Source organism: Rhinoderma darwinii, chromosome 1, assembly GCF_050947455.1.
Source record: "Rhinoderma darwinii isolate aRhiDar2 chromosome 1, aRhiDar2.hap1, whole genome shotgun sequence".
NCBI lineage: Eukaryota > Metazoa > Chordata > Amphibia > Anura > Rhinodermatidae > Rhinoderma > Rhinoderma darwinii.
The window spans coordinates 254751259-254776610 of NC_134687.1; the positions used below are offsets into that span (position 1 = coordinate 254751259).

Consider the following 25352-nt stretch of genomic DNA (forward strand, 5'->3'; position numbering starts at 1 on the left):
AACGACATAATAAAAAGTCAACCGCACCACGGATTCCCAGACAGTCACCCACACTGGTACTAGCGAGGCCTTAAACTGTGTAACTTCTGCGATCTGACGAGAGCAGGCACATTCAGCTTAGAATGGCCATTGACATTAAAAGCCTTAATCCATAGTCCTATTTAATCTATTGTGAAACAAAATCTAAACAACATAATAAAAAGTCAACCGCACCACGGATTCCCAGACAGTCACCCACACTGGTACTAGCGAGGCCTTAAACTGTGTAACTTCTGCGATCTGACGAGAGCAGGCACATTCAGCTTAGAATGGCCATTGACATTAAATGCTTTAATCCATAGTCCTTTTTAATCGATTGTGAAACAAAATCTAAACGACATAATAAAAAGTCAACCGCACCACGGATTCCCAGACAGTCTCCCACACTGGTACTAGCGAGGCCCTAAGCTGTGTAACTTCTGCGATCTGACGAGAGCAGGGACATTCAGTTTAGAATGGCCATTGACATTAAATGCTTTAATCCATAGTCCTTTTTAATCGATTGTGAAACAAAATCTAAACGACATAATAAAAAGTCAACCGCACCACGGATTCCCAGACAGTCTCCCACACTGGTACTAGCGAGGCCTTAAGCTGTGTAACTTCTGCTATCTGACGAGAGCAGGCACATTCAGCTTAGAATGGCCATTGACATTAAAAGCTGTAATCCATAGTCCTATTTAATCTATTGTGAAACAAAATCTAAACGACATAATAAAAAGTCAACCGCACCACGCATTCCCAGACAGTCTCCCACACTGGTACCAGCGAGGCCTTAAGCTGTGTAACTTCTGCGATCTGACGAGAGCAGGGACATTCAGCTTAGAATGGCCATTGACGTTAAAGGCTTTAATCCATAGTCCTTTTTAATCGATTGTGAAACAAAATCTAAACGACATAATAAAAACTCAACCGCACCACGCATTCCCAGACAGTCTCCCACACTGGTACTAGCGAGGCCTTAAGCTGTGTAACTTCTGCGTTCGGACGAGAGCAGGCACATTCAGCTTAGAATGGCCATTGACGTTAAATGCTTTAATCCATAGTCCTATTTAATCTATTGTGAAACAAAATCTAAACGACATAATAAAAACTCAACCGCACCACGGATTCCCAGACAGTCTCCCACACTGGTACTAGCGAGGCCTTAAGCTGTGTAACTTCTGCGTTTGGACGAGAGCAGGCACATTCAGCTTAGAATGAGCACTGACTTTAAATGCTTTAATCCATAGTCCTTTTTAATCGATTGTGAAACAAAATCTAAACGACATAATAAAAAGTCAACCGCACCACGGATTCCCAGACAGTCTCCCACACTGGTACTAGCGAGGCCTTAAGCTGTGTAACTTCTGCGATATGACGAGAGCAGGCACATTCAGCTTAGAATGGCCATTGACATTAAAAGCCTTAATCCATAGTCCTATTTAATCTATTGTGAAACAAAATCTAAACAGCATAATAAAAAGGCAACCGCACCACGGATTCCCAGACAGTCTCCCACACTGGTACTAGCGAGGACTTAAGCTATGTAACTTCTGCGTTCTGACGAGAGCAGGCACATTCAGCTTAGAATGGCCATTGACATTAAATGCTTTAATCCATAGTCCTTTTTAATCGATTGTGAAACAAAATCTAAACGACATAATAAATAGTCAACCGCACCACGGATTCCCAGACAGTCTCCCACACTGGTACTAGCGAGGCCTTAAGCTGTGTAACTTCTGCGATCTGACGAGAGCAGGCACATTCAGCTTAGAATGGCCATTGACATTAAAAGCCGTAATCCATAGTCCTATTTAATCTATTGTGAAACAAAATCTAAACAACATAATAAAAAGTCAACCGCACCACGCATTCCCAGACAGTCTCCCACACTGGTACCAGCGAGGCCTTAAGCTGTGTAACTTCTGCGATCTGACGAGAGCAGGGACATTCAGCTTAGAATGGCCATTGACATTAAAGGCTTTAATCCATAGTCCTTTTTAATCGATTGTGAAACAAAATCTAAACGACATAATAAAAAGTCAGCCGCACCACGGATTCCCAGACAGTCTCCCACACTGGTACTAGCGAGGACTTAAGCTATGTAACTTCTGCGATCTGACGAGAGCAGGCACATTCAGCTTAGAATGGCCATTGACGTTAAATGCTTTAATCCATAGTCCTATTTAATCTATTGTGAAACAAAATCTAAACGACATAATAAAAAGTCAACCGCACCACAGATTCCCAGACAGTCTCCCACACTGGTACTAGCGAGGCCTTAAGCTGTGTAACTTCTGCGATCTGACGAGAGCAGGCACATTCAGCTTAGAATGGCCATTGACGTTAAATGCTTTAATCCATAGTCCTATTTAATCTATTGTGAAACAAAATCTAAACGAGATAATAAAAAGTCAACCGCACCACGGATTCCCAGACAGTCTCCCACACTGGTACTAGCGAGGCGTTAAGCTGTGTAACTTCTGCGATCTAACGAGGGCAGGCACATTCAGCTTAGAATGGCAATTGACGTTAAATGCTTTAATCCATAGTCCTTTTTAATCGATTGTGAAACAAAATCTAAACGACATAATAAAAAGTCAACCGCACCACAGATTCCCAGACAGTCTCCCACACTGGTACTAGTGAGGCCTTAAGCTGTGTAACTTCTGCGATCTGACGAGAGCAGGCACATTCAGCTTAGAATGGCCATTGACATTAAAAGCCTTAATCCATAGTCCTATTTAATCTATTGTGAAACAAAATCTAAACAACATAATAAAAAGTCAACCGCACCACGGATTCCCAGACAGTCTCCCACACTGATACTAGCGAGGCCTTAAGCTATGTAACTTCTGCGATCTGACGAGAGCAGGCACATTCAGCTTAGAATGGCCATTGACATTAAATGCTTTTATCCATAGTCCTTTTTAATCGATTGTGAAACAAAATCTAAACGACATAATAAAAAGTCAACCGCACCACGGATTCCCAGACAATCTCCCACACTGGTACTAGCGAGGCCTTAAGCTGTGTAACTTCTGCGTTCTGACGAGAGCAGGCACATTCAGCTTAGAATGGCCATTGACGTTAAAGGCTTTAATCCATAGTCCTATTTAATCTATTGTGAAACAAAATCTAAACGACATAATAAAAAGTCAACCTCACCACGGATTCCCAGACAGTCTCCCACACTGGTACTAGCGAGGCCTTAAGCTGTGTAACTTCTGCGATCTGACGAGAGCACGCACATTCAGCTTAGAATGGCCATTGACGTTAAATGCTTTAATCCATAGTCCTATTTAATCTGTTGTGAAACAAAATCTAAACGACATAATAAGAAGTCAACCGCACCACAGATTCCCAGACAGTCTCCCACACTGGTACTAGCGAGGCGTTAAGCTGTGTAACTTCTGCGATCTAACGAGGGCAGGCACATTCAGCTTAGAATGGCCATTGACATTAAATGCCTTAATCCATAGTCCTTTTTAATCGATTGTGAAACAAAATCTAAACGACATAATAAAAAGTCAACTGCACCACGGATTTCCAGACAGTCTCCCACACTGGTACTAGCGAGGCCTTAAGCTGTGTAACTTCTGCGATCTGACGAGAGCAGGGACATTCAGCTTAGAATGGCCATTGACTTTAAATGCTTTAATCCATAGTCCTTTTTAATCGATTGTGAAACAAAATCTAAACGACATAATAAAAATTCAACCGCACCACGGATTCCCAGACAGTCTCCCACACTGGTACTAGCGAGGCCTTAAGCTGTGTAACTTCTGCGTTCTGACGAGAGCTGGCACATTAAGCTTAGAATGGCCATTGACGTTAGATGCTTTAATCCATAGTCCTATTTAATCTATTGTGAAACAAAATCTAAACGACATAATAAAAAGTCAACCGCACCACGGATTCCCAGACAGTCTCCCACACTGGTACTAGCGAGGCCTTAAGCTGTGTAACTTCTGCGATCTGACGAGAGCAGGCACATTCAGCTTAGAATGGCCATTGACATTAAATGCTTTAATCCATAGTCCTTTTTAATCGATTGTGAAACAAAATCTAACCGACATAATAAAAAGTCAACCGCACCACGGATTCCCAGACAGTCTCCCACACTGGTACTAGCGAGGCCTTAAGCTGTGTAACTTCTGCGATCTGACGAGAGCAGGCACATTCAGCTTAGAATGGCCATTGACATTAAAAGCCTTAATCCATAGTCCTATTTAATCTATTGTGAAACAAAATCTAAACAACATAATAAAAAGTCAACTGCACCACGCATTCCCAGACAGTCTCCCACACTGGTACCAGCGAGGCCTTAAGCTGTGTAACTTCTGCGATCTGACGAGAGCAGGGACATTCAGCTTAGAATGGCCATTGACATTAAAGGCTTTAATCCATAGTCCTTTTTAATCGATTGTGAAACAAAATCTAAACGACATAATAAAAACTCAACCGCACCACAGATTCCCAGACAGTCTCCCACACTGGTACTAGCGAGGCCTTAAGCTGTGTAACTTCTGCGTTCGGACGAGAGCAGGCACATTCAGCTTAGAATGGCCATTGACGTTAAATGCTTTAATCCATAGTCATATTTAATCTATTGTGAAACAAAATCTAAACGACATAATAAAAAGTCAACCGCACCACGGATTCCCAGACAGTCTCCCACACTGGTACTAGCGAGGCGTTAAGCTGTGTAACTTCTGCGCTCTAACGAGAGCAGGCACATTCAGCTTAGAATTGCCATTGACTTTAAATGCTTTAATCCAGAGTCCTTTTTAATCGATTGTGAAACAAAATCTAAACGACATAATAAAAAGTCAACCGCACCACGGATTCCCAGACAGTCTCCCACACTGGTACTAGCGAGGCCTTAAGCTGTGTAACTTCTGCGATCTGACGAGAGCAGGAACATTCAGCTTAGAATGGCCATTGACATTAAAAGCCTTAATCCATAGTCCTATTTAATCTATTGTGAAACAAAATCTAAACAACATAATAAAAATCAAACCGCACCACGGATTCCCAGACAGTCTCCCACACTGGTACTAGCGAGGACTTAAGCTATGTAACTTCTGCGTTCTGACGAGGGCAGGCACATTCAGCTTAGAATGGCCTTTGACATTAAATGCTTTAATCCATAGTCCTTTTTAATCGATTGTGAAACAAAATCTAAACGACATAATAAAAAGTCAACCGCACCACGGATTCCCAGACAGTCTCCCACACTGGTACTAGCGAGGCCTTAAGCTGTGTAACTTCTGCGATCTGACGAGAGCAGGCACATTCAGCTTAGAATGGCCATTGACATTAAAAGCCGTAATCCATAGTCCTATTTAATCTATTGTGAAACAAAATCTAAACAACATAATAAAAAGTCAACCGCACCACGGATTCCCAGACAGTCTCCCACACTGGTACTAGCGAGGCCTTAAGCTGTGTAACTTCTGCGTTCGGACGAGAGCAGGCACATTCAGCTTAGAATGGCCATTGACGTTAAATGCTTTAATCCATAGTCCTATTTAATCTATTGTGAAACAAAATCTAAACAACATAATAAAAAGTCAACCGCACCACGGATTCCCAGACAGTCTCCCACACTGGTACTAGCGAGGCGTTAAGCTGTGTAACTTCTGCGATCTAACGAGAGCAGGCACATTCAGCTTAGAATGAGCATTGACTTTAAATGCTTTAATCCATAGTCCTTTTTAATCGATTGTGAAACAAAATCTAAACGACATAATAAAAAGTCAACCGCACCACGGATTCCCAGACAGTCTCCCACACTGGTACTAGCGAGGCCTTAAGCTGTGTAACTTCTGCGATCTGACGAGAGCAGGCACATTCAGCTTAGAATGGCCATTGACATTAAAAGCCTTAATCCATAGTCCTATTTAATCTATTGTGAAACAAAATCTAAACAACATAATAAAAAGTCAACCGCACCACGGATTCCCAGACAGTCTCCCACACTGGTACTAGCGAGGCCTTAAGCTGTGTAACTTCTGCGATCTGACGAGAGCAGGCACATTCAGCTTAGAATGGCCATTGACGTTAAATGCTTTAATCCATAGTCCTATTTAATCTGTTGTGAAACAAAATCTAAACGACATAATAAAAAGTCAACCGCACCACAGATTCCCAGACAGTCTCCCACACTGGTACTAGCGAGGCGTTAAGCTGTGTAACTTCTGCGATCTAACGAGGGCAGGCACATTCAGCTTAGAATGGCCATTGACATTAAATGCTTTAATCCATAGTCCTTTTTAATCGATTGTGAAACAAAATCTAAACGACATAATAAAAAGTCAACTGCACCACGGATTTCCAGACAGTCTCCCACACTGGTACTAGCGAGGCCTTAAGCTGTGTAACTTCTGCGATCTGACGAGGGCAGGCACATTCAGCTTAGAATGGCCATTGACGTTAAATGCTTTAATCCATAGTCCTATTTAATCTATTGTGAAACAAAATCTAAACAACATAATAAAAAGTCAACCGCACCACGGATTCCCAGACAGTCTCCCACACTCGTACTAGCGAGGCGTTAAGCTGTGTAACTTCTGCGATCTGACGAGAGCAGGCACATTCAGCTTAGAATGGCCATTGACATTAAATGCTTTAATCCATAGTCCTTTTTAATCGATTGTGAAACAAAATCTAAACGACATAATAAAAAGTCAACCGCACCACGGATTCCCAGACAGTCTCCCACACTGGTACTAGCGAGGCGTTAAGCTGTGTAACTTCTGCGATCTGACGAGAGCAGGGACATTCAGCTTAGAATGGCCATTGACATTAAAGGCTTTAATCCATAGTCCTTTTTAATCGATTGTGAAACAAAATCTAAACGACATAATAAAAACTCAACCGCACCACAGATTCCCAGACAGTCTCCCACACTGGTACTAGCGAGGCCTTAAGCTGTGTAACTTCTGCGTTCGGACGAGAGCAGGCACATTCAGCTTAGAATGGCCATTGACGTTAAATGCTTTAATCCATAGTCATATTTAATCTATTGTGAAACAAAATCTAAACGACATAATAAAAAGTCAACCGCACCACGGATTCCCAGACAGTCTCCCACACTGGTACTAGCGAGGCCTTAAGCTGTGTAACTTCTGCGATCTGACGAGAGCAGGCACATTCAGCTTAGAATGGCCATTGACTTTAAAAGCCTTAATCCATAGTCCTATTTAATCTATTGTGAAACAAAATCTAAACAACATAATAAAAAGTCAACCGCACCACGCATTCCCAGACAGTCTCCCACCCGGGTACCAGCGAGGCCTTAAGCTGTGTAACTTCTGCGATCTGACGAGAGCAGGCACATTCAGCTTAGAATGGCCATTGACGTTAAATGATTTAATCCATAGTCCTATTTAATCTATTGTGAAACAAAATCTAAACGACATAATAAAAAGTCAACCTCACCACAGATTCCCAGACAGTCTCCCACACTGGTACTAGCGAGGCCTTAAGCTGTGTAACTTCTGCGTTCGGACGAGAGCAGGCACATTCAGCTTAGAATGGCCATTGACGTTAAATGTTTTAATCCATAGTCCTATTTAATCTATTGTGAAACAAAATCTAAACGACATAATAAAAAGTTAACCGCACCACGGATTCCCAGACAGTCTCCCACACTGGTACTAGCGAGGCCTTAAGCTGTGTAACTTCTGCGATCTGACGAGAGCAGGCACATTCAGCTTAGAATGGCCATTGACGTTAAATGCTTTAATCCATAGTCCTATTTAATCTATTGTGAAACAAAATCTAAACGAGATAATAAAAAGTCAACCGCACCACGGATTCCCAGACAGTCTCCCACACTGGTACTAGCGAGGCGTTAAGCTGTGTAACTTCTGCGATCTAACGAGGCCAGGCACATTCAGCTTAGAATGGCAATTGACGTTAAATGCTTTAATCAATAGTCCTTTTTAATCGATTGTGAAACAAAATCTAAACGACATAATAAAAAGTCAACCGCACCACGGATTCCCAGACAGTCTCCCACACTGGTACTAGCGAGGCCTTAAGCTGTGTAACTTCTGCGATCTGACGAGAGCAGGAACATTCAGCTTAGAATGGCCATTGACATTAAAAGCCTTAATCCATAGTCCTATTTAATCTATTGTGAAACAAAATCTAAACAACATAATGAAAAGTCAACCGCACTACGGATTCCCAGACAGTCTCCCACACTGATACTAGCGAGGCCTTAAGCTATGTAACTTCTGCGATCTGACGAGAGCAGGCACATTCAGCTTAGAATGGCCATTGACATTAAATGCTTTAATCCATAGTCCTTTTTAATCGATTGTGAAACAAAATCTAAACGACATAATAAAAAGTCAACCGCACCACGGATTCCCAGACAGTCTCCCACACTGGTACTAGCGAGGCCTTAAGCTGTGTAACTTCTGCGATCTGACGAGAGCACGCACATTCAGCTTAGAAAGGCCATTAACGTTAAATGCTTTAATCCATAGTCCTATTTAATCTATTGTGAAACAAAATCTAAACGACATAATAAAAAGTCAACCGCACCACAGATTCCCAGACAGTCTCCCACACTGGTACTAGCGAGGCGTTAAGCTGTGTAACTTCTGCGATCTAACGAGGGCAGGCACATTCAGCTTAGAATGGCCATTGACATTAAATGCTTTAATCCATAGTCCTTTTTAATCGATTGTGAAACAAAATCTAAACGACATAATAAAAAGTCAACTACACCACGGATTTCCAGACAGTCTCCCACACTGGTACTAGCGAGGCCTTAAGCTGTGTAACTTCTGCGTTCTGACGAGAGCAGGGACATTCAGCTTAGAATGGCCATTGACATTAAATGCTTTAATCCATAGTCCTTTTTAATCGATTGTGAAACAAAATCTAAACGACATAATAAAAATTCAACCGCACCACGGATTCCCAGACAGTCTCCCACACTGGTACTAGCGAGGCCTTAAGCTGTGTAACTTCTGCGTTCTGACGAGAGCTGGCACATTCAGCTTAGAATGGCCATTGACGTTAAATGCTTTAATCCATAGTCCTATTTAATCTATTGTGAAACAAAATCTAAACGACATAATAAAAAGTCAACCGCACCACGGATTCCCAGACAGTCTCCCACACTGGTACTAGCGAGGCCTTAAGCTGTGTAACTTCTGCGATCTGACGAGTGCAGGCACATTCAGCTTAGAATGGCCATTGACATTAAATGCTTTAATCCATAGTCCTTTTTAATCGATTGTGAAACAAAATCTAAACGACATAATAAAAAGTCAACCGCACCACGGAATCCCAGACAGTCTCCCACACTGGTACTAGCGAGGCCTTAAGCTGTGTAACTTCTGCGATCTGACGAGAGCAGGCACTTCAGCTTAGAATGGCCATTGACATTAAATGCTTTAATCCATAGTTATTTTTAATCGATTGTGAAACAAAATCTAAACGACATAATAAAAAGTCAACCGCACCACGGATTCCCAGACAGTCTCCCACACTGGTACTAGCGAGGCCTTAAGCTGTGTAACTTCTGCGATCTGACGAGAGCAGGCACATTCAGCTTAGAATGGCCATTGACGTTAAATGCTTTAATCCATAGTCCTATTTAATCTATTGTGAAACAAAATCTAAACGACATAATAAAAAGTCAACCGCACCACGGATTCCCAGACAGTCACCCACACTGGTACTAGCGAGGCGTTAAGCTATGTGTAACTTCTGCGATCTAACAAGAGCAGGCACATTCAGCTTAGAATGGCCATTGACATTAAATGCTTTAATCCATAGTCCTTTTTAATCGATTGTGAAACAAAATCTAACCGACATAATAAAAAGTCAACCGCACCACGGATTCCCAGACAGTCTCCCACACTGGTACTAGCGAGGCCTTAAGCTGTGTAACTTCTGCGATCTGACAAGAGCAGGCACATTCAGCTTAGAATGGCCATTGACATTAAAAGCCTTAATCCATAGTCCTATTTAATCTATTGTGAAACAAAATCTAAACAACATAATAAAAAGTCAACCGCACCACGCATTCCCAGACAGTCTCCCACACTGGTACCAGCGAGGCCTTAAGCTGTGTAACTTTTGCGATCTGACGAGAGCAGGGACATTCAGCTTAGAATGGCCATTGACATTAAAGGCTTTAATCCATAGTCCTTTTTAATCGATTGTGAAACAAAATCTAAACGACATAATAAAAACTCAACCGCACCACAGATTCCCAGACAGTCTCCCACATTGGTACTAGCGAGGCCTTAAGCTGTGTAACTTCTGCGTTCGGACGAGAGCAGGCACATTCAGCTTAGAATGGCCATTGACGTTAAATGCTTTAATCCATAGTCATATTTAATCTATTGTGAAACAAAATCTAAACGACATAATAAAAAGTCAACCGCACCACGGATTCCCAGACAGTCTACCACACTGGTACTAGCGAGGCGTTAAGCTGTGTAACTTCTGCGCTCTAACGAGAGCAGGCACATTCAGCTTAGAATGGCCATTGACTTTAAATGTTTTAACCCATAGTCCTTTTTAATCGATTGTGAAACAAAATCTAAACGACATAATAAAAAGTCAACCACACCACGGATTCCCAGACAGTCTCCCACACTGGTACTAGCGAGGCCTTAAGCTGTGTAACTTCTGCGACCTGACGAGAGCAGGCACATTCAGCTTAGAATGGCCATTGACATTAAAAGCTTTAATCCATAGTCCTATTTAATCTATTGTGAAACAAAATCTAAACATAATAAAAAGTCAACCGCACCACGGATTCCCAGACAGTCTCCCACACTGGTACTAGCGAGGACTTAAGCTACGTAACTTCTGCGTTCTGACGAGAGCAGGCACATTCAGCTTAGAATGGCCATTGACATTAAATGCTTTAATCAATAGTCCTTTTTAATCGATTGTGAAACAAAATCTAAACGACATAATAAAAAGTCAATAGCACCACGGATTCCCAGACAGTCTCCCACACTGGTACTAGCGAGGCCTTAAGCTGTGTAACTTCTGCGATCTGACGAGAGCAGGGACATTCAGCTTAGAATGGCCATTGACATTAAATGCTTTAATCCATAGTCCTTTTTAATCGATTGTGAAACAAAATCTAAACGACATAATAAAAATTCAACCGCACAACGGATTCCGAGACAGTCTCCCACACTGGTACTAGCGAGGCCTTAAGCTGGGTAACTTCTGCGATCTGACGAGAGCAGGCACATTCAGCTTAGAATGGCCATTGACGTTAAATGATTTAATCCATAGTCCTATTTAATCTATTGTGAAACAAAATCTAAACGACATAATAAAAAGTCAACCGCACCACGGATTCCCAGACAGTCTCCCACACTGGTACTAGCGAGGCCTTAAGCTGTGTAACTTCTGCGATCTGACGAGAGCAGGCACATTCAGCTTAGAATGGCCATTGACATTAAAAGCCTTAATCCATAGTCCTATTTAATCTATTGTGAAACAAAATCTAAACAACATAATAAAAAGTCAACCGCACCACGCATTCCCAGACAGTCTCCCACACGGGTACCAGCGAGGCCTTAAGCTGTGTAACTTCTGCGATCTGACGAGAGCAGGCACATTCAGCTTAGAATGGCCATTGACGTTAAGTGATTTAATCCATAGTCCTATTTAATCTATTGTGAAACAAAATCTAAACGACATAATAAAAAGTCAACCACACCACGGATTCCCAGACAGTCTCCCACACTGGTACTAGCGAGGCCTTAAGCTGTGTAACTTCTGCGATCTGACGAGAGCAGGCACATTCAGCTTAGAATGGCCATTGACATTAAAAGCTTTAATCCATAGTCCTATTTAATCTATTGTGAAACAAAATCTAAACATAATAAAAAGTCAACCGCACCACGGATTCCCAGACAGTCTCCCACACTGGTACTAGCGAGGACTTAAGCTATGTAACTTCTGCGTTCTGACGAGAGCAGGCACATTCAGCTTAGAATGGCCATTGACGTTAAATGCTTTAATCCATAGTCCTTTTTAATCGATTGTGAAACAAAATCTAAACGACATAATAAAAAGTCAACCGCACCACGGATTCCCAGACAGTCTCCCACACTGGTACTAGCGAGGCCTTAAGCTGTGTAATTTCTGCGATCTGACGAGAGCAGGCACATTCAGCTTAGAATGGCCATTGACATTAAATGCTTTAATCAATAGTCCTTTTTAATCGATTGTGAAACAAAATCTAAACGACATAATAAAAAGTCAATAGCACCACGGATTCCCAGACAGTCTCCCACACTGGTACTAGCGAGGCCTTAAGCTGTGTAACTTCTGCGATCTGACGAGAGCAGGGACATTCAGCTTAGAATGGCCATTGACATTAAATGCTTTAATCCATAGTCCTTTTTAATCGATTGTGAAACAAAATCTAAACGACATAATAAAAATTCAACCGCACAACGGATTCCGAGACAGTCTCCCACACTGGTACTAGCGAGGCCTTAAGCTGGGTAACTTCTGCGATCTGACGAGAGCAGGCACATTCAGCTTAGAATGGCCATTGACGTTAAATGATTTAATCCATAGTCCTATTTAATCTATTGTGAAACAAAATCTAAACGACATAATAAAAAGCCAACCGCACCACGGATTCCCAGACAGTCTCCCACACTGGTACTAGCGAGGCCTTAAGCTGTGTAACTTCTGCGATCTGACGAGAGCAGGCACATTCAGCTTAGAATGGCCATTGACATTAAAAGCCTTAATCCATAGTCCTATTTAATCTATTGTGAAACAAAATCTAAACAACATAATAAAAAGTCAACTGCACCACGCATTCCCAGACAGTCTCCCACACGGGTACCAGCGAGGCCTTAAGCTGTGTAACTTCTGCGATCTGACGAGAGCAGGCACATTCAGCTTAGAATGGCCATTGACGTTAAATGATTGAATCCATAGTCCTATTTAATCTATTGTGAAACAAAATCTAAACGACATAATAAAAAGTCAACCTCACCACAGATTCCCAGACAGTCTCCCACACTGGTACTAGCGAGGCCTTAAGCTGTGTAACTTCTGCGTTCGGACGAGAGCAGGCACATTCAGCTTAGAATGGCCATTGACGTTAAATGCTTTAATCCATAGTCCTATTTAATCTATTGTGAAACAAAATCTAAACGACATAATAAAAAGTTAACCGCACCACGGATTCCCAGACAGTCTCCCACACTGGCACTAGCGAGGCGTTAAGCTGGGTAACTTCTGCGATCTGACGAGAGCAGGCACATTCAGCTTAGAATGGCCATTGACGTTAAATGATTTAATCCATAGTCCTATTTAATCTATTGTGAAACAAAATCTAAACGACATAATAAAAAGTCAACCGTACCACGGATTCCCAGACAGTCTCCCACACTGGTACTAAGGAGGCGTTAAGCTGTGTAACTTCTGCGTTCTGACGAGAGCAGGCACATTCAGCTTAGAATGGCCATTGACGTTAAATGCTTTAATCCATAGTCCTATTTAATCTATTGTGAAACAAAATCTAAACGACATAATAAAAAGTCAACCGCACCACGGATTCCCAGACAGTCTCCCACACTGGTACTAGCGAGGCCTTAAGCTGTGTAACTTCTGCGATCTGACGAGAGCAGGCACATTCAGCTTAGAACGGCCATTGACGTTAAATGATTTAATCCATAGTCCTATTTAATCTATTGTGAAACAAAATCTAAATGACATAATAAAAAGGCAACCGCACCACGGATTCCCAGACAGTCTCCCACACTTTTACTAGCGAGGCGTTAAGCTGTGTAACTTCTGCGATCTAACGAGGTCAGGCACATTCAGCTTAGAATGGCCATTGACCTTAAATGCTTTAATCCATATTCCTTTTTAATCGATTGTGAAACAAAATCTAAACGACATAATAAAAAGTCAACCGCACCACGGATTCCCAGACAGTCTCCCACACTGGTACTAGCGAGGCCTTAAGCTGTGTAACTTCTGCGATCTGACGAGAGCAGGCACATTCAGCTTAGAATGGCCATTGACGTTAAATGCTTTAATCCATAGTCCTATTTAATCTATTGTGAAACAAAATCTAAACGACATAATAAAAAGTCAACCGCACCACGGATTCCCAGACAGTCTCCCACACTAGTACTAGCGAGGCCTTAAGCTGTGTAACTTCTGCGATCTGACGAGAGCAGGCACATTCAGCTTAGAATGGCCATTGACATTAAAAGCCTTAATCCATAGTCCTATTTAATCTATTGTGAAACAAAATCTAAACGACATAATAAAAAGTCAACCGCACCACGGATTCCCAGACAGTCTCCCACACTGGTACTAGCGAGGCCTTAAGCTGTGTAACTTCTGCGATCTGACGAGAGCAGGCACATTCAGCTTAGAATTGCCATTGACATTAAAAGCCTTAATCCATAGTCCTATTTAATCTATTGTGAAACAAAATCTTAACAACATAATAAAAAGTCAACCGCACCACGGATTCCCAGACAGTCTCCCACACTGGTACTAGCGAGGCCTTAAGCTGTGTAACTTCTGCGTTCTGACGAGAGCAGGCACATTCAGCTTAGAATGGACATTGACATTAAAAGCCTTAATCCATAGTCCTATTTAATCGATTGTGAAACAAAATCTAAACGACATAATAAAAAGTCAACCGCACCACGGATTCCCAGACAGTCTCCCACACTGGGACTAGCGAGGTGTTAAGCTGTGTAACTTCTGCGTTCTGACGAGAGCAGGCACATTCAGCTTAGAATGGCCATTGACGTTAAATGCTTTAATCCATAGTCCTATTTAATCTATTGTGAAACAAAATCTAAACGACATAATAAAAAGTCAACCGCACCACGGATTCCCAGACAGTCTCCCACACTGGTACTAGCGAGGCCTTAAGCTGTGTAACTTCTGCGATCTGACGAGAGCAGGCACATTCAGCTTAGAATGGCCATTGACATTAAATGCTTTAATCCATAGTCCTTTTTAATCGATTGTGAAACAAAATCTAAACGACATAATAAAAAGTCAACCGCACCACGGATTCCCAGACAGTCTCCCACACTGGTACTAGCGAGGCCTTAAGCTGTGTAACTTCTGCGATCTGACGAGAGCAGGGACATTCAGCTTAGAATTGCCATTGACATTAAATGCTTTAATCCATAGTCCTTTTTAATCGATTGTGAAACAAAATCTAAACGACATAATAAAAATTCAACCGCACCACGGATTCCCAGACAGTCTCCCACACTGGTACTAGCGAGGCCTTAAGCTGTGTAACTTCTGCGTTCTGACGAGAGCTGGCACATTCAGCTTAGAATGGCCATTGACGGTAAATGCTTTAATCCATAGTCCTATTTAATCTATTGTGAAACAAAATCTAAACGACATAATAAAAAGTCAACCACACCACGGATTCCCAGACAGTCTCCCACACTGGTACTAGCGAGGCCTTAATCTGTGTAACTTCAGCGATCTGACGATAGCAGGTACGTTCAGCTTAGAATGGCCATTGACATTAAATGCTTTAATCCATAGTCCTTTTTAATCGATTGTGAAACAAAATCTAAACTACATAATAAAAAGTCAACCGCACCACGAATTCCCAGACAGTCTCCCACACTGGTACTAGCGAGGCCTTAAGCTGTGTAACTTCTGCGATCTGACGAGAGGAGGGACATTCAGCTTAGAATGGCCATTGACATTGAATGCTTTAATCCATAGTCCTTTTTAATCGATTGTGAAACAAAATCTAAACGACATAATCAAAATTCAACCGCACCACTGATTCCCAGACAGTCTCCCACACTGGTACTAGCGAGGCCTTAAGCTGTGTAACTTCTGCGATCTGACGAGAGCAGGCACATTCAGCTTAGAATGGCCATTGACATTAAATGCTTTAATCCATAGTCCTTTTTAATCGATTGTGAAACAAAATCTAAACGACATAATAAAAAGTCAACCGCACCACGGATTCCCAGACAGTCTCCCACACTGGTACTAGCGGGGCCTTAAGCTGTGTAACTTCTGCGATCTGACGAGAGCAGGGACATTCAGCTTAGAATGGCCATTGACATTAAATGCTTTAATCCATAGTCCTTTTTAATCGATTGTGAAACAAAATCTAAACGACATAATAAAAAGTCAACCGCACCACGGATTCCCAGACAGTCTCTCACACTCGTACTAGCAAGGCCTTAAAGTGTTATATATCTGCGATTTGACGAGAAAAGGCACATTTAAGCTTAGAATGGCTATTAACTTTTAAAGCTTTCGTTTATTATTATTTTTAATCGATTGTGAAACAAAATCTAAACGACATAATAAAAAGTCAACCGCACCACGGATTCCCAGACAGTCTCCCACACTGGTACTAGCGAGGCCTTAAGCTGCGTAACTTCTGCGATCTGACGAGAGCAGGAACATTCAGTTTAGAATGGCCATTGACATTAAACGGTTTAATCCATAGTCCTATTTAATCTATTGTGAAACAAAATCTAAACGACATAATAAAAAGTCAACTGCACCACGGATTACCAGACAGTCTCCCACACAGGTACAAGCGAGGCCTTAAGCTGTGTAACTACTGCGATCTGACGAGAGCAGGCACATTCAGCTTAGAATTGCCAGTGACATTAAATGCTTTAATCCATAGTCCTTTTTTATCGATTGTGAAACAAAATCTAAACGACATAATAAAAAGTCAACCGCACCACATATTCCCAGACAGTCTCTCACACTCGTACTAGCAAGGCCTTAAAGTGTTATATATCTGCGATTTGACGAGAAAAGGCACATTTAAGCTTAGAATGGCTATTAACTTTTAAAGCTTTAGTTTATTATTATTTTTAATCGATTGTGAAACAAATTCTAAACGACATAATAAAAAGTCAACCGCACCACGGATTCCCAGACAGTCTCCCACACTGGTACTAGCGAGGCCTTAAGCTGTGTAACTTCTGTGAACTGACAAGAGCAGGCACATTCAGCTTAGAATAGCCATCGACAATAAATGCTTTAATCCATAGTCCATTTTAATCGATTGTGAAACAAATCTAAACGACATAATTAAAAGTCAACCGCACCACGGATTCCCAGACAGTCTCCCACACTGGTACTAGCGAGGCCTTAAGCTGAGTAACTTCTGCGATCTGACGAGAGCAGGAACATTCAGCTTAGAATGGCCATTGACATTAAATGCTTTAATCCATAGTCCTATTTAATCTATTGTGAAACAAAATTTTAAACGACATAATAAAAAGGCAACTGCACCACGGATTACCAGACAGTCTCCCACACTAGTACTAGCGAGGCCTTAAGCTGTGTAACTTCTGCAATCTGACGAGAGAATGCACATTCAGCTTAGAATGGCCAATGACATTAAATGCTTTAATCCATAGTCCTTTTTAATCGATTGTGAAACAAAATCTAAACGACATAATAAAAAGTCAACCGCACCACGTATTCCCAGACAGTCTCTCACACTCGTACTAGCGAGGCCTTAAAGTGTTATATATCTGCGATTTGACGAGAAAAGGCACATTTAAGCTTAGAATGACTATTAACTTTTAAAGCTTTAGTCTATTTTTATTTTTAAACGATTGTGAAACAAATTCTAAACGACATAATAAAAAGTCAACAGCACCACGGATTCCCAGAAAGTCTCTAACACTGGTACTAGCGAGGTGTTAAAGTGTTATTCATCTGCGATTTGACGAAAAAAGGCACATTTCAGCCAAGAATGGCCATTAACTTTTATAGCTTTAGTCTATTATTATTTTTAATCGATTGTGAAACAAATTCTAAACGACATAATAAAAAGGCAACCACACCACGGATTCCCAGACAGTCTCCCACACTGGTACTAGCGAGGCCTTAAGCTGTGTAACTTCTGCGATCTGACGAGAGTAGGCACATTCAGCTTAGAATGGCCATTGACACTAAATGCTTTAATCCATAGTCCATTTTAATCGAATGTGAAACAAATCTAAACGACATAATAAAAAGTCAACCGCACCACAGATTCCCATACAATCTCCCACACTGGTACTAGCGAGGCCTTAAGCTGTGTAACTTCTGCGATCTGACGAGACCAGGCACATTCAGCTTAGAATGGCCATTGACGTTAAATGCTTTAATCCATAGTCCTATTTAATCTATTGTGAAACAAAATATAAACGACATAATAAAAAGTCAACCACACCACAGATTCCCAGACAGTCTCCCACACTGGTACTAGCGAGGCCTTAAGCTGTGTAACTTCTGCGATCTGACGAGAGTAGGCACATTCAGCTTAGAATGGCCATTGACACTAAATGTTTTAATCCATAGTCCATTTTAATCGAATGTGAAACAAATCTAAACGACATAATAAAAAGTCAACCGCACCACAGATTCCCAGACAGTCTCCCACACTGGTACTAGCGAGGCCTTTAGCTGTGTAACTTCTGCGATCTGACGAGAGCAGGGACATTCAGCTTAGAATGGCCATTGACGTTAAATGCTTTAATCCATAGTCCTATTTAATCTATTGTGAAACAAAATCTAAACGACATAATAAAAAGTCAACCGCACCACAGATTCCCAGACAGTCTCCCACACTGGTACTAGCAAGGCCTTAAGCTGTGTAACTTCTGCGATTTGACGAGAGCAGGGACATTCAGCTTAGAATGGCAATTGACATTAAATGCTTTAATGCATAGTCCTTTTTAATCGATTGTGAAACAAAATCTAAACGACATAATAAAAAGTCAACCGCACCACGGATTCCCAGACAGTCTCCCACACAGATACTAGCGAGGCCTTAAGCTGTGTAACTTCTGTGATCTGACGAGGGCAGGCACATTCAGCTTAGAATGGCCATTGACGCTAAATGCTTTAATCCATAGTCCTATTTAATCTATTGTGAAACAAAATCTAAACGACATAATAAAAAGTCAACCGCACCACGGATTCCCAGCCAGTCTCCCACACTGGTACTAGCGAGGCCTTAAGCTGTGTAACTTCTGCGATCTGACGAGAGCAGGCACATTCAGCTTAGAATGGCCATTGACAATAACTGCTTTAATCCATAGTCCTATTTAATCTATTGTGAAACAAAATCTAAACGACATAATAAAAAGTCAACCGCACCACGGATTCCCAGACAGTCTCCCACACTGGTACTAGCGAGGCCTTAAGCTGTGTAACTTCTGCGATCTGACGAGAGCAGGCACATTCAGCTTAGAATGGCCATTGACATTAAATGCTTTAATCCATAGTCCTTTTTAATCAATTGTGAAACAAAATCTAAACAACATAATAAAAAGTCAACCACACCACGGATTCCCAGACAGTCTCCCACACTGGTACTAGCGAGGCCTTAAGCTGTGTAACTTCTGCGACCTAACGAGAGCAGGCACATTCAGCTTAGAATGGCCATTGACAATAAATGCTTTAATCCATAGTCCATTTTAATCGATTGTGAAACAAATCTAAACGACATAATAAAAAGTCAACCGCACCACGGATTCCCAGACAGTCTCCCACACTGGTTCTAGCGAGGCTTTAAGCTGTGTAACTTCTGCGATCTGACGAGAGCAGGGACATTCAGCTTAGAATGGCCATTGACATTAAATGCTTTAATCCATAGTCCTTTTTAATCGATTGTGAAACAAAATCTAAACGACATAATAAAAAGGCAACCGCACCACGGATTCCCAGACAGTCTCTCACACTCCTACTAGCGAGGCCTTAAAGTGTTATATATCTGCGATTTGACGAGAAAAGGCAAATTTAAGCATAGAATGGCTATTAACTTTTAAAGCTTTAGTCTATTTTTATTTTTAATCGATTGTGAAACAAATTCTAAACGACATAATAAAAAGTCAACAGCACCACGGATTCCCAGACAGTCTCCCACACTGGTACTAGCGAGGTTTTAAAGTGTTATTAATCTGCGATTTGACGAGAAAAGGCACATTGCAGCTAAGAATGGCCATTAACTTTTAAAGCTTTAGTTTATTATTATTTTTAATCGATTGTGAAACAAATTCTAAACAACATAATAAAAAGTCAACCGCACCACGGATTACCAGACAGTCTCCCACACTGGTACTAGCGAGGCCTTAAGCTGTGTAACTTCTGCGATCTGACGAGAGCAGGCGCATTCAGCTAGAATGGCCATTGACTTTAAATGCTTTAATCCATAGTCCTTTTTAATCGATTGTGAAACAAAATCTAAACGACATAATAAAAAGTCAACCGCACCACGGATTCCCAGACAGTCTCTCACACTCGTACTAGCGAGGCCTTAAAGTGTTATATATCTGCGATTTGACGAGAAAAGGCACATTTAAGCTTAGAATGGCTATTAACTTTTAAAGCTTTAGTCTATTTTTATTTTTAAACGATTGTGAAACAAATTCTAAACGACATAATAAAAAGTCAACAGCACCACGGAAGCCCAGAAAGTCTCCCACACTGGTACTAGCGAGGTGTTAAAGTGTTATTCATCTGCGATTTGACGAGAAAAGGCACATTTCAGCTAAGAATGGCCATTAACTTTCAAAGCTTTAGTTTATTATTATTTTTAATAGATTGTGAAACAAAATCTAAACGACATAATAAAAAGTCAACAGCACCATGGATTCCCAGACAGTCTCCCACACTGGTACTAGCGAGGCCTTAAGCTGTGTAACTTCTGCGATCTGACGAGAGCAGGCACATTCAGCTTAGAATGGCCATTGACAATAATTGATTTAATCCATAGTCCGTTTTAATCGATTGTGAAACAAATCTAAACGACATAATAAAATGTCAACCGCACCACGGATTCCCAGACAGTCTCCCACACTGGTACTAGCGAGGCCTTAAGATATGTAACTTCTGCGATCTGACGAGAGAAGGGTCATTCAGCTTAGAATGGCCATTGACATTAACTGCTTTAATCCATAGTCCTTTTTAATCGATTGTGAAACAAAATCTAAACGACATAATAAAAAGTCAACCGCACCACGGATTCCCAGATAGTCTCCCACACTGGTACTAGCGAGGCCTTAAGCTGTGTAACTTCTGCGATCTGATGAGAGCAGGCACATTCAGCTTAGAATGGCCATTGACGTTAAATGCTTTAATCTATAGTCCTATTTAATCTATTGTGATACAAATTCTAAACGACATAATAAAAAGTCAACCGCACCACGTATTCCCAGACAGTCGCCCACACTGGTACTAGCGAGGCCTTGAGCTGTGTAACTTCTGCGATCTGACGAGAGCAGGCACATTCAGCTTAGAATGGCCATTGACATTAAAAGCCTTAATCCATAGTCCTATTTAATCTATTGTGAAACAAAATCTAAACAACATAATAAAAAGAAAACCGCACCACGGATTCCCAGACAGTCTCCCACACTGGTACTAGCGAGGTTTTAAAGTGTTATTAATCTGCGATTTGACGAGAAAAGGCACATTGCAGCTAAGAATGGCCATTAACTTTTAAAGCTTTAGTTTATTATTATTTTTAATCGATTGTGAAACAAATTCTAAACAACATAATAAAAAGTCAACCGCACCACGGATTACCAGACAGTCTCCCACACTGGTACTAGCGAGGCCTTAAGCTGTGTAACTTCTGCGATCTGACGAGAGCAGGCGCATTCAGCTAGAATGGCCATTGACTTTAAATGCTTTAATCCATAGTCCTTTTTAATCGATTGTGAAACAAAATCTAAACGACATAATAAAAAGTCAACCGCACCACGGATTCCCAGACAGTCTCTCACACTCGTACTAGCGAGGCCTTAAAGTGTTATATATCTGCGATTTGACGAGAAAAGGCACATTTAAGCTTAGAATGGCTATTAACTTTTAAAGCTTTAGTCTATTTTTATTTTTAAACGATTGTGAAACAAATTCTAAACGACATAATAAAAAGTCAACAGCACCACGGAAGCCCAGAAAGTCTCCCACACTGGTACTAGCGAGGTGTTAAAGTGTTATTCATCTGCGATTTGACGAGAAAAGGCACATTTCAGCTAAGAATGGCCATTAACTTTCAAAGCTTTAGTTTATTATTATTTTTAATAGATTGTGAAACAAAATCTAAACGACATAATAAAAAGTCAACAGCACCATGGATTCCCAGACAGTCTCCCACACTGGTACTAGCGAGGCCTTAAGCTGTGTAACTTCTGCGATCTGACGAGAGCAGGCACATTCAGCTTAGAATGGCCATTGACAATAATTGATTTAATCCATAGTCCGTTTTAATCGATTGTGAAACAAATCTAAACGACATAATAAAATGTCAACCGCACCACGGATTCCCAGACAGTCTCCCACACTGGTACTAGCGAGGCCTTAAGATATGTAACTTCTGCGATCTGACGAGAGAAGGGTCATTCAGCTTAGAATGGCCATTGACATTAACTGCTTTAATCCATAGTCCTTTTTAATCGATTGTGAAACAAAATCTAAACGACATAATAAAAAGTCAACCGCACCACGGATTCCCAGATAGTCTCCCACACTGGTACTAGCGAGGCCTTAAGCTGTGTAACTTCTGCGATCTGACGAGAGCAGGCACATTCAGCTTAGAATGGCCATTGACATTAAAAGCCTTAATCCATAGTCCTATTTAATCTATTGTGAAACAAAATCTAAACAACATAATAAAAAGAAAACCGCACCACGGATTCCCAGACAGTCTCCCACACTGGTACTAGCGAGGCCTTAAGCTGCGTAACTTCTGCGATCTGACGAGAGCAGGCACATTCAGCTTAGAATGGCCATTGACATTAAATGCTTTAATCCATAGTCCTTTTTAATCGATTGTGAAACAAAATCTAAACGACATAATAAAAAGTCAACCGCACCACGGATTCCCAGACAGTCTCCCACACTGGCGAGGCCTTAAGCTGTGTAACTTCTGCGATCTGACAAGAGCAGGCACATTCAGCTTAGAATGGCGATTGACGTTAAATGCTTTAATCCATAGTCCTATTTAATCTATTGTGAAACAAAATCTAAACGACATAATAAAAAGTCAACCGCACCACGGATTCCCAGACAGTCTCCCACACTGGTACTAGCAAGGCGTTAAGCTGTGTAACTTCTGCGATCTAACGAGAGCAGGAACATTCAGCTTAGAATGGCCATTGACATTAAATGCTTTAATCCATAGTCCTTTTTAATCGATTGTGAAACAAAATCTAAACGACATAACAAAATTCAACCGCACCACGGATTCCCAGACAGTCTCCCACACTGGTACTAGCGAGGCCTTAAGCTGTGTTACTTCTGCGTTCTGACGAGAGCAGGCACATTCAGCTAAGAATGGCAATTGACGTTAAATGCTTTAATCCATAGTCCTATTTAATCTATTGTGAAACAAAATCTAAACGACATAATAAAAAGTCCACCGCACCACGGATTCCCAGACAGTCTCCCACACTGGTACTAGCGAGGCCTTAAGCTGTGTTACTTCTGCGTTCTGACGAGAGCAGGCACATTCAGCTAAGAATGGCCATTGACGTTAAATGCTTTAATCCATAGTCCTATTTAATCTATTGTGAAACAAAATCTAAACGACATAATAAAAAGTCAACCGCACCACGGATTCCCAGACAGTCTCCCACACTGGTACTAGCGAGGCCTTAAGCTGTGTAACTTCTGCGATCTGACGATAGCAGGCACATTCAGCTTAGAATGGCCATTGACATTAAATGCTTTAATCCATAGTCCTTTTTAATCGATTGTGAAACAAAATCTAAACAACATAATAAAAAGTCAACCGCACCACGGATTCCCAGACAGTCTCCCACACTGGTACTAGCGAGGCCTTAAGCTGTGTAACTTCTGCGATCTGATGAGAGCAGGCACATTCAGCTTAGAATGGCCATTGACATTAAATGCTTTAATCCATAGTCCTTTTTAATCGATTGTGAAACAAAATCTAAACGACATAATAAAAAGTCAACCGCACCACGGATTCCCAGACAGTCTCCCACACTGGTACTAGCGAGGCCTTAAGCTGTGTAACTTCTGCGATCTGACGATAGCAGGGACATTCAGCTCAGAATGGCCATAGACATTAAATGCTTTAATCCATAGTCCTTTTTAATCGATTGTGAAACAAAATCTAAACGACATAATAAAATTCAACCGCACCACGGATTCCCAGACAGTCTCCCACACTGGTACTAGCGAGGCCTTAAGCTGTGTAACTTCTGCGATCTGACGAGAGCAGGCACATTCAGCATAGAATGGCCATTGACGTTAAATGCGTTAATCCATAGTCCTATTTAATCTATTGTGAAACAAAATCTAAACGACATAATAAAAAGTCAACCGCACCACGGATTCCCAGACAGTCTCCCACACTGGTACTAGCGAGGCGTTAAGCTGTGTAATTTCTGCGATCTAACGAGAGCAGGCACATTCAGCTTAGAATGGCCATTGACTTTAAATGCTTTAATCCATAGTCCTTTTTAATCGATTGTGAAACAAAATCTAAACGACATAATAAAAAGTCAACCGCACCACGGATTCCCAGACAGTCTCCCACACTGGTACTAGCGAGGCCTTAAGCTGTGTAACTTCTGCGATCTAACGAGAGCAGGCACATTCAGCTTAGAATGGCCATTGACATTAAAAGCTTTAATCCATAGTCCTATTTAATCTATTGTGAAACTAAATCTAAACAACATAATAAAAAGTCAACCACACCACGGATTCCCAGACAGTCTCCCACACTGGTACTAGCGAGGCCTTAAGCTGTGTAACTTCTGCGATCTGACGAGAGCAGGGACATTCAGCTTAGAATGGCCATTGACATTAAATTTTTTTAATCCATAGTCCTTTTTAATCGATTGTGAAACAAAATCTAAACGACATAATAAAAATTCAACCGCACCACGGATTCCCAGACAGTCTCCCACACTGGTACTAGCGAGGCCTTAAGCTGTGTAACTTCTGCGTTCTGACGAGAGCAGGCACATTCAGCTTAGAATGGCCATTGACGTTAAATGCTTTAATCCATAGTCCTATTTAATCTATTGTGAAACAAAATCTAAACGACATAATAAAAAGTCAACCACACCACGGATTCTCAGACAGTCTCCCACACTGGTACTAGCGAGGCCTTAAGCTGTGTAACTTCTGCGATCTGACGAGAGCAGGCACATTCAGCTTAGAATGGCCATTGACATTAAATGCTTTAATCCATAGTCCTTTTTAATCGATTGTGAAACAAAATCTAAACGACATAATAAAAATTCAACCGCACCACGGATTCTCAGACAGTCTCACACACTGGTACTAGC

At 41.4% G+C, this 25352-nt stretch overlaps 1 protein-coding gene and 102 pseudogenes across 4 annotated transcripts in view; all 103 read right to left on the reverse strand.

Moving 5' to 3' along the window:
* Positions 1–25352, reverse strand: part of NFIC (nuclear factor I C) — an 863572-nt gene that overhangs the window by 144341 nt on the left and 693879 nt on the right. The gene's annotated exons all lie outside the window — the stretch shown is intronic.
* LOC142724787 (5S ribosomal RNA) lies at positions 16–134 on the reverse strand (annotated as a pseudogene).
* LOC142724798 (5S ribosomal RNA) lies at positions 202–320 on the reverse strand (annotated as a pseudogene).
* LOC142666735 (5S ribosomal RNA) lies at positions 388–506 on the reverse strand (annotated as a pseudogene).
* Positions 574–692, reverse strand: LOC142737460 (5S ribosomal RNA; annotated as a pseudogene).
* LOC142738048 (5S ribosomal RNA) lies at positions 760–878 on the reverse strand (annotated as a pseudogene).
* LOC142736048 (5S ribosomal RNA) lies at positions 946–1064 on the reverse strand (annotated as a pseudogene).
* Positions 1318–1436, reverse strand: LOC142681695 (5S ribosomal RNA; annotated as a pseudogene).
* LOC142686377 (5S ribosomal RNA) lies at positions 1504–1622 on the reverse strand (annotated as a pseudogene).
* LOC142712857 (5S ribosomal RNA) lies at positions 1690–1808 on the reverse strand (annotated as a pseudogene).
* On the reverse strand, positions 1876–1994 carry LOC142738050 (5S ribosomal RNA; annotated as a pseudogene).
* On the reverse strand, positions 2062–2180 carry LOC142705489 (5S ribosomal RNA; annotated as a pseudogene).
* Positions 2248–2366, reverse strand: LOC142730163 (5S ribosomal RNA; annotated as a pseudogene).
* LOC142704188 (5S ribosomal RNA) lies at positions 2434–2552 on the reverse strand (annotated as a pseudogene).
* Positions 2620–2738, reverse strand: LOC142716048 (5S ribosomal RNA; annotated as a pseudogene).
* On the reverse strand, positions 2806–2924 carry LOC142667826 (5S ribosomal RNA; annotated as a pseudogene).
* Positions 2992–3110, reverse strand: LOC142730975 (5S ribosomal RNA; annotated as a pseudogene).
* On the reverse strand, positions 3178–3296 carry LOC142688834 (5S ribosomal RNA; annotated as a pseudogene).
* On the reverse strand, positions 3550–3668 carry LOC142738464 (5S ribosomal RNA; annotated as a pseudogene).
* LOC142690241 (5S ribosomal RNA) lies at positions 3736–3854 on the reverse strand (annotated as a pseudogene).
* On the reverse strand, positions 3922–4040 carry LOC142712868 (5S ribosomal RNA; annotated as a pseudogene).
* On the reverse strand, positions 4108–4226 carry LOC142712879 (5S ribosomal RNA; annotated as a pseudogene).
* LOC142738178 (5S ribosomal RNA) lies at positions 4294–4412 on the reverse strand (annotated as a pseudogene).
* On the reverse strand, positions 4480–4598 carry LOC142737042 (5S ribosomal RNA; annotated as a pseudogene).
* LOC142711084 (5S ribosomal RNA) lies at positions 4666–4784 on the reverse strand (annotated as a pseudogene).
* On the reverse strand, positions 4852–4970 carry LOC142715765 (5S ribosomal RNA; annotated as a pseudogene).
* LOC142712890 (5S ribosomal RNA) lies at positions 5224–5342 on the reverse strand (annotated as a pseudogene).
* LOC142714218 (5S ribosomal RNA) lies at positions 5410–5528 on the reverse strand (annotated as a pseudogene).
* Positions 5782–5900, reverse strand: LOC142712901 (5S ribosomal RNA; annotated as a pseudogene).
* LOC142712923 (5S ribosomal RNA) lies at positions 5968–6086 on the reverse strand (annotated as a pseudogene).
* Positions 6340–6458, reverse strand: LOC142688261 (5S ribosomal RNA; annotated as a pseudogene).
* LOC142698767 (5S ribosomal RNA) lies at positions 6526–6644 on the reverse strand (annotated as a pseudogene).
* On the reverse strand, positions 6712–6830 carry LOC142683919 (5S ribosomal RNA; annotated as a pseudogene).
* LOC142737043 (5S ribosomal RNA) lies at positions 6898–7016 on the reverse strand (annotated as a pseudogene).
* On the reverse strand, positions 7084–7202 carry LOC142712934 (5S ribosomal RNA; annotated as a pseudogene).
* Positions 7270–7388, reverse strand: LOC142735675 (5S ribosomal RNA; annotated as a pseudogene).
* LOC142737538 (5S ribosomal RNA) lies at positions 7456–7574 on the reverse strand (annotated as a pseudogene).
* On the reverse strand, positions 7642–7760 carry LOC142736431 (5S ribosomal RNA; annotated as a pseudogene).
* LOC142715776 (5S ribosomal RNA) lies at positions 8014–8132 on the reverse strand (annotated as a pseudogene).
* On the reverse strand, positions 8200–8318 carry LOC142705367 (5S ribosomal RNA; annotated as a pseudogene).
* Positions 8386–8504, reverse strand: LOC142690052 (5S ribosomal RNA; annotated as a pseudogene).
* Positions 8758–8876, reverse strand: LOC142670731 (5S ribosomal RNA; annotated as a pseudogene).
* Positions 8944–9062, reverse strand: LOC142670080 (5S ribosomal RNA; annotated as a pseudogene).
* Positions 9130–9248, reverse strand: LOC142736044 (5S ribosomal RNA; annotated as a pseudogene).
* LOC142708977 (5S ribosomal RNA) lies at positions 9316–9433 on the reverse strand (annotated as a pseudogene).
* Positions 9501–9619, reverse strand: LOC142712945 (5S ribosomal RNA; annotated as a pseudogene).
* LOC142737163 (5S ribosomal RNA) lies at positions 9875–9993 on the reverse strand (annotated as a pseudogene).
* LOC142687479 (5S ribosomal RNA) lies at positions 10061–10179 on the reverse strand (annotated as a pseudogene).
* LOC142738105 (5S ribosomal RNA) lies at positions 10247–10365 on the reverse strand (annotated as a pseudogene).
* LOC142738098 (5S ribosomal RNA) lies at positions 10619–10737 on the reverse strand (annotated as a pseudogene).
* On the reverse strand, positions 10802–10920 carry LOC142736780 (5S ribosomal RNA; annotated as a pseudogene).
* Positions 10988–11106, reverse strand: LOC142737062 (5S ribosomal RNA; annotated as a pseudogene).
* LOC142712956 (5S ribosomal RNA) lies at positions 11360–11478 on the reverse strand (annotated as a pseudogene).
* On the reverse strand, positions 11546–11664 carry LOC142738365 (5S ribosomal RNA; annotated as a pseudogene).
* On the reverse strand, positions 11732–11850 carry LOC142733373 (5S ribosomal RNA; annotated as a pseudogene).
* Positions 11915–12033, reverse strand: LOC142738388 (5S ribosomal RNA; annotated as a pseudogene).
* Positions 12101–12219, reverse strand: LOC142737091 (5S ribosomal RNA; annotated as a pseudogene).
* On the reverse strand, positions 12287–12405 carry LOC142737179 (5S ribosomal RNA; annotated as a pseudogene).
* On the reverse strand, positions 12659–12777 carry LOC142725372 (5S ribosomal RNA; annotated as a pseudogene).
* LOC142665401 (5S ribosomal RNA) lies at positions 12845–12963 on the reverse strand (annotated as a pseudogene).
* Positions 13031–13149, reverse strand: LOC142737540 (5S ribosomal RNA; annotated as a pseudogene).
* On the reverse strand, positions 13403–13521 carry LOC142707528 (5S ribosomal RNA; annotated as a pseudogene).
* On the reverse strand, positions 13589–13707 carry LOC142736018 (5S ribosomal RNA; annotated as a pseudogene).
* On the reverse strand, positions 13961–14079 carry LOC142712966 (5S ribosomal RNA; annotated as a pseudogene).
* Positions 14147–14265, reverse strand: LOC142736254 (5S ribosomal RNA; annotated as a pseudogene).
* LOC142734423 (5S ribosomal RNA) lies at positions 14333–14451 on the reverse strand (annotated as a pseudogene).
* LOC142736129 (5S ribosomal RNA) lies at positions 14519–14637 on the reverse strand (annotated as a pseudogene).
* LOC142712973 (5S ribosomal RNA) lies at positions 14891–15009 on the reverse strand (annotated as a pseudogene).
* Positions 15077–15195, reverse strand: LOC142736438 (5S ribosomal RNA; annotated as a pseudogene).
* On the reverse strand, positions 15263–15381 carry LOC142670091 (5S ribosomal RNA; annotated as a pseudogene).
* On the reverse strand, positions 15635–15753 carry LOC142687787 (5S ribosomal RNA; annotated as a pseudogene).
* On the reverse strand, positions 15821–15939 carry LOC142671197 (5S ribosomal RNA; annotated as a pseudogene).
* LOC142731466 (5S ribosomal RNA) lies at positions 16007–16125 on the reverse strand (annotated as a pseudogene).
* On the reverse strand, positions 16380–16498 carry LOC142731196 (5S ribosomal RNA; annotated as a pseudogene).
* On the reverse strand, positions 17124–17242 carry LOC142729652 (5S ribosomal RNA; annotated as a pseudogene).
* On the reverse strand, positions 17871–17989 carry LOC142702525 (5S ribosomal RNA; annotated as a pseudogene).
* LOC142700588 (5S ribosomal RNA) lies at positions 18056–18174 on the reverse strand (annotated as a pseudogene).
* Positions 18242–18360, reverse strand: LOC142696377 (5S ribosomal RNA; annotated as a pseudogene).
* LOC142737743 (5S ribosomal RNA) lies at positions 18427–18545 on the reverse strand (annotated as a pseudogene).
* Positions 18613–18731, reverse strand: LOC142695026 (5S ribosomal RNA; annotated as a pseudogene).
* On the reverse strand, positions 18985–19103 carry LOC142729578 (5S ribosomal RNA; annotated as a pseudogene).
* Positions 19171–19289, reverse strand: LOC142712984 (5S ribosomal RNA; annotated as a pseudogene).
* On the reverse strand, positions 19357–19475 carry LOC142668091 (5S ribosomal RNA; annotated as a pseudogene).
* Positions 20102–20219, reverse strand: LOC142707539 (5S ribosomal RNA; annotated as a pseudogene).
* LOC142716125 (5S ribosomal RNA) lies at positions 20661–20779 on the reverse strand (annotated as a pseudogene).
* Positions 21032–21150, reverse strand: LOC142715915 (5S ribosomal RNA; annotated as a pseudogene).
* On the reverse strand, positions 21218–21336 carry LOC142717087 (5S ribosomal RNA; annotated as a pseudogene).
* Positions 21591–21708, reverse strand: LOC142707549 (5S ribosomal RNA; annotated as a pseudogene).
* On the reverse strand, positions 22150–22268 carry LOC142716136 (5S ribosomal RNA; annotated as a pseudogene).
* Positions 22521–22639, reverse strand: LOC142736937 (5S ribosomal RNA; annotated as a pseudogene).
* LOC142736732 (5S ribosomal RNA) lies at positions 22707–22825 on the reverse strand (annotated as a pseudogene).
* LOC142698341 (5S ribosomal RNA) lies at positions 23073–23191 on the reverse strand (annotated as a pseudogene).
* On the reverse strand, positions 23258–23376 carry LOC142737859 (5S ribosomal RNA; annotated as a pseudogene).
* Positions 23444–23562, reverse strand: LOC142738160 (5S ribosomal RNA; annotated as a pseudogene).
* On the reverse strand, positions 23630–23748 carry LOC142672466 (5S ribosomal RNA; annotated as a pseudogene).
* Positions 23816–23934, reverse strand: LOC142731907 (5S ribosomal RNA; annotated as a pseudogene).
* Positions 24002–24120, reverse strand: LOC142703636 (5S ribosomal RNA; annotated as a pseudogene).
* Positions 24187–24305, reverse strand: LOC142674761 (5S ribosomal RNA; annotated as a pseudogene).
* LOC142677536 (5S ribosomal RNA) lies at positions 24373–24491 on the reverse strand (annotated as a pseudogene).
* LOC142725019 (5S ribosomal RNA) lies at positions 24559–24677 on the reverse strand (annotated as a pseudogene).
* Positions 24745–24863, reverse strand: LOC142736366 (5S ribosomal RNA; annotated as a pseudogene).
* On the reverse strand, positions 24932–25050 carry LOC142735376 (5S ribosomal RNA; annotated as a pseudogene).
* On the reverse strand, positions 25118–25236 carry LOC142738397 (5S ribosomal RNA; annotated as a pseudogene).